General features: G+C 31.0%; 1 pseudogene; it reads left to right on the top strand.

Annotated features, from left to right (window-relative positions):
* The first annotated feature begins 1,494 nt into the window (after positions 1 to 1,494).
* Positions 1,495 to 6,091, top strand: part of LOC124368240 — a 28,042-nt pseudogene continuing 23,445 nt past the window's right edge.

Genomic DNA, 6,091 nt, shown 5'->3' with positions numbered 1-6,091 from the left:
AGGTTGTCCAAAACGTACTTTGATAATTTAATGAGTACATCGCACAGCATCTATATTTTTGAAATTCACTAATATTACTCTATAGGTAATTAAGTAAGCATTATGTTATTATTAAGAGTTTAATGCTCTTTCATTTTAGATTGCCGGCCTCTACTTAACTCCTTAGAGTTAATTGGATACCCGCAGATTTAATTAAGTCTGAGTTACTTCTCGCACATATCTTGGCAAATACAACTTCTACAATATTACGTGTAATCTATGGTTACTCTTCGGTAACACCGTTTTTAAGCAAAAGCATTACTTTTTAAAAGGTAAAAAATAACCAAATATGCATGTAATGATTTTAAACAAGTTTCGTTCTATATTTAGTTCTAGAAAACACATTTAACAACATCGTATTTGATATACAGTTTTCTATCATCTCAAATTTACAACAAAGGAGAGTTATACCACACCGAGTTTCGTATCAGGCTTAGCCGAGATTGCATTAAACATTCCAGACATATAAATCATCTCACTTTCTAAACGGCTTCAACGACGCTTTGCCTAATTACAGGGTTTTACATGCACCATCATCGAACTCTGGGTTCGTTATACAAAAATAGAGTTTCATGAACAATTATAAGTCTATAGGGCAGTTCTTTTTAAGATATCTTGGGGCAGTCAATTAGAAATAAAAATATTTTGTCCTGCAGTGATAGGGTACGCTACAGTTCAGATAATTATATATTTACCATGCTAGTGAGTATGAAGAGCTATGAAACAATAATGAGTTAATTGCAGATATTATAGCTTCCAGATTATGGTATGATTGACCTTAGGGGTGATAGACTACATTTTAAAGTAAGGATTTAAAACCAGGCAGTAAAGATCACATGCAGCAACGTTCTATTATGCATGAAGGAAATTCGTTTCAGGAAAGGAAATATTCTCCATCCTCATCCTTGGTATTAAAGATGACATTTTCGTCCTAACTTGTATTTGCATAAGGGTACTCAATAACATATCTCTCACAGATTGAATAAGTAGTTTTAGTCATATGGCCATCACTAAACCTACAGCTATATAGAAGGTTCGGAAAAATCATTGTGTATAAATCAGGTGTCTAAAACCACCAAGGTCATCCGCTGAAAAATAATGTACAAAAATCATTGTTTGGTGGTGGAATTTAATTGGACCCGTAGTAGGCACTCCTATTTCTGTTGTATAAAGATTAGTGGTTTGCTAATTAGACGTTTGTCGGACGGTGGTGGACTTTCAGACGAGTCCACTTTCTACCGCAATGATGTTGTATATAGGCATAATTGTAATTATTACAAAACCGGTAATCCACAAATTCTTGAACATACTACTCAAATAAAAAGGCATTACTGTTTGGGCAGCTGTAGTTGTAATGAGGTGTTATCTTACAAAATTTTAGACATTACAATGACTGGGAATAGGTATGAACAATATTTAAATGAACAAGTCTTGCCTCCTTTTACGGTACCAGAAATGGATCAAGCAATCTTCCAACAAGATGGTGATCCTCCTCATTTCACAAATCCTGTCAAGCGAATACTAAATGACCACCTTCATGGCCGTTCGATTGGTCGTAGAAGTGATTTCGTAAAAAGGCCTTCACTAGATATCCTAGATTTGACTGTGTGTGATTTATTTCCATGGGGTTACTTAAAAGAACAAGAGTGGATTACTAAAACAAATATAAACAGTAAATGCGTTTAACAGTGAGTGATGACGGTTGACGGACATAAAAACATTGTGACCCCAGCCCTGACCACACAGGCAATAAAGCACATGCATTTACTGAATGAGGTGTTTATTTAGAAGATATATGGCTCAGTGATTTATTGTTTGCTGATTCAGATATTACACCACTGCTATGAATTTTATTGGATATAATATAATATGAAGTGTTATAATCAGGAAAAAAATAATACATTATTTGTGTATCATTTTCAATTTCCAACGAAATATTAATGTTGTATAATATAAGGAAAGTTCAATAGTTGTATTGTAAAAAATATTGATTTTATGATTTAATACGTGGAATTTACTATTATAATTCTTTTCTTTGGAAGTTCGTATTCACGTGCATTATACCCTGCAGGAAATGCTAGTAATATTTAAAACTGTTATAATTCTAACTATAATTATTTCGAGAAGGTCCTACGGGCTTCCACAGGGGCAGTTCTTTGCCTTCTTGTTTATTATTACTCATGCAATACACAAACACACATACAGAAACCATTTGATTTTTTTATAATAATTTAACTACCGTTATTTAATAAATTTCAATAGCAATACAATATCAAAACCTTAAATAGCACTACTGGGACTGAGTAAATGATTGACGGCTTCAGATAATCGTGTCTACCAGAACAATGTCAGCTGATACAGTTTAAACAGCTGTGTCAATGTCAACAACAATAGCTTTCTGGTCTGAGAATTATAGTTGGGTTGTTAAAATACTACTTGACTTGCCGGTCCATTAAGATACTACTAGTGCAAGAGGCCTCATATTTTGTTTTTCAATTATTTAAATAGGGTATATACGTTTTTCATTATAATTTAATATAATAAAACTGCAACCTATAGTAGTGACTTATAATTCAGCTCAAATTAGGTAAAGAACTATCATGTTCATTAAGTTTGTTTAATTCAAACGTAAATAGTCTGTGTTGAATATTTGAAGCAATTAAAACTATATAGTTAGCATTAAACGCATTTGTTTCCTTACGAACGGAATGATATTTAAGCTGTTACTGTTTAAATAACACAATAAATGGAATTTTTAATTTGAAAATTGTATATGTTTCAAAAATTAATAATTGTGGCTTGTTTGCAGTTAAGATGGGTTATGAGGAAATTGTAAATAAAGTACTTATTAACATAACGAGCGGTAAGTGTGAGCAATATTCTCTCACATTATACAGCACTACTCCACGGCTTGTTAAGAAAATAAGAAGTAATTATAGAGTACAAATTGCATACTTTTCAAGTTGCCCGGTTCCATTACTGTGAGTTAATTAAGAGCCCGTACATCTAATTATCATTTGGGTAATTGCCGTACATTTCTTTATAATACAAAGCGGGTTGAACCAATAATAGTCAAATTATTGCAATAACAATTTTATTCTGAAAATCTTCTTATTCTCTAATACTTTCTTCAGCTGGAACATATTGTCATATCTTTATGTTTTAAGAATTCCGAATCCATTTTTTTAAAGTATCAATTAACAATTTTGAAAATAATATTTGTGTGTGTTTATGTGTGTGTGTGTGTGTGTGTGTGCGTGCGTGTGTGTGTGTGTGTGTGTGTAGCACTCTTTTTCAAGGAATAATGAAGTTATATTTTTACAGACACCCCCCGCTAAATTGTATTATACTATTACGAAACCGTTATTATCATTATTTCTAGAATTATACAAATTGATTCAAGAATTTACGATATAAGCAAAATAACAGCTTGGATAAATAACAGTGGGTGCAAATGAAAGGATGTGTAATATATATATATATATATATATATATATATATATAGTATAATATTGAACGAATTGAATCAAATTAAATACAAATCTCCGGCTCTGAAAGCTGGCTCTTAAATAACAGACAAACACAATTTAATTTGAGATTATGAAATAGATTGAGCAATGATATACATTATTAGAAAACAGTTATAAACAGTAAGTTTTTGATAACTTAGAAATATTTATAGAAACTCTTGTGAAAATATCATTTAGTCTTTCTAGTGGCCGATAAAAGTAATAGACATAAAGCTATATATTTTAACAATATTTTATCATTCCTTTGTAGTAGGCATTGAAAAAAAGAATTGTACAAAATTACAATAGTAATGAAAAAATACTAATAAAAATATTGTGGATGAAGTTCAACAAAATTTGCGAATTCATAAGACTGATGCCATCAATGTAATACAAATTACAGACAATATCAGGTCAGATAAGATTTCAAGTAAAGATAGTCCGAGTAGAAAATTATCAAATTGTTGTAAATAGCTGCTCCCTTAACTACCCTTTTAAATCCGTAACACAAGGTTTTCTTCCTGCGTTTTTGAAAACAGCTATTGTAAGACGAATATATAAAAGTAATAGGAAAGAGTGACATAGTTATCGTTGAAATTCTGTCTTCTCGACGCTATAAAAGATTTATTATGCAAATGTGTTGCAGAAAACCTGAACAATTACTTAGACGACAACGATATACTTATTAATAAACAATTGGGAGTTAGGAAAGATTACAGTATATAAATGTTAATTCAAGATTAAGTAAGCTTGTCATACGTATATACGGCGTTGCCGATACCTGAACTACTACCCGATATTCATCACTGTTTGTTTATCTCCACTGAGATTGCTGTGGAGACGTCATATAATTGTCTCTTTAAATATTGATAGTTACAATATAATAATTAGCTTGTATATACAGAATATTTGAACAAGTTTGTGTCAACAATGTAAACGACGAATATGTTACAGTACGATAAATTTAAACAAGCACAATGTTCGTTGTATTAACAGTTAATATGTTTAACGGTTACTGACTACACTTATCCATAAAACAAACATTGTGTTCCCAACTCCGACCACAAACGCACAATTAATAAACGAGTGTTTACTGTATGAGATCTTATTTAAAATGTAGATCAATGATTTTTATGTGGTGGGTTGAAAATAAAATTACATCTACATATTGTAATGGATGTGAATAATAACAGAGGTATTAAGCAAGACAGTTAATATTGTAGATTATTGTTCATAAGTTGCAATTCCATCAGGAATAACTAAACACACTAATGGAACTTCTGATTTAAGTTTAATGGTGTTATTATTGTCGAAGTGCTAGTGAAGCCTAATAGTCGAAGGGATGGCACAAATTTCATTTGTTACAGTATGTGTACTGATAGTCTAGCTCACCTATATACCTTTAATTGTGTACGAACGAGCATTTCTGTAAATTACATAAGTGTCAAATTTCCACTTTCTAGAACAACTGGATGTTTAAAAACAAAATATTGTTTTAATATTGGTTTCTTGTAGTTCCTTTGACTGTTATTTTTAATTTTCCTTGGGTTTGAGTACTCGTTGAATTGATAAATTGTATTTATGATGGCATAGTAATGTTTAAATCACTGCTATGAACAAAAGAATCTTTAAATACGTATGTCTGAAGCGTATATATTTTTAATTCTTGCAATCCACTTCCAGTCTAAACAGTTAAGGTGCAGTAGTATCGATTCCATTGTTGCACTGATTATAAAATATATACACTATTATAGGTAATATTATATTTCGCTCAAACAGGGTCGATACAATATTCTTATAGAAATATCGACAAAATTTCTTAAAAGTTAAAATATTTCTATATTATGTACCCTAACGTTCGTTTTAAAATATAATGGTCAATATTTATAGCGTATAAAAGCTATAGGAGTTTCATAATTTTCTCTGCATCGCAAAGTCAATCCCTATGGATGTTTATAATTCTCTTAACTATTCCTCCCATTATCTTTTTAGACTTTAAGGCACGTGAGTCAAATTGAAAATCTGTTACACATAATATTTTTTTCTACGGGTTTTAATACCATCGGTAAGTTTAAAAAATAAATAGTTCTAGGGGATTTCACTTTTAAACCCCGTGAACTTTTAAATAAAATGTCATATTTGTGGATCCTCATGACGTTGAAAAACAAAAAAATACAGTTCTCCTCGTGCTTGAAAATGTATTTCACGCCCTAAGGTTGATTGAACTGCATGCAATCACATTTATTTCATTTGGGAGCTTAAGAGACTATGTGTGTAAAATTTCATCGTTGTAAGACATTGGGAAGCTTAAAATTAGAATATGTTTCTCCTAGGGTTGCAGCCTCATTATAACCCCTATGGGGATTGATATTTTGGAAAATTCAGAGAAATAGTGATGGGTGATTTAGTTATGGCCTTTCTCTTATAGCCTACATACAAAAAATATACACAATTGAATAAATAATTACTAAAGTATATTATTGTGCTGCCAATATATATTATATATTCGTTTTATTCAGTAGCCAGTAACAGTAATCAGAAAT

The sequence above is a fragment of the Homalodisca vitripennis genome, chromosome 8, assembly GCF_021130785.1.
Source record: "Homalodisca vitripennis isolate AUS2020 chromosome 8, UT_GWSS_2.1, whole genome shotgun sequence".
Taxonomy (NCBI): domain Eukaryota; kingdom Metazoa; phylum Arthropoda; class Insecta; order Hemiptera; family Cicadellidae; genus Homalodisca; species Homalodisca vitripennis.
Note: the sequence above shows the minus strand (reverse complement) of the source record. Positions and strands in the feature narration are given on the sequence as shown.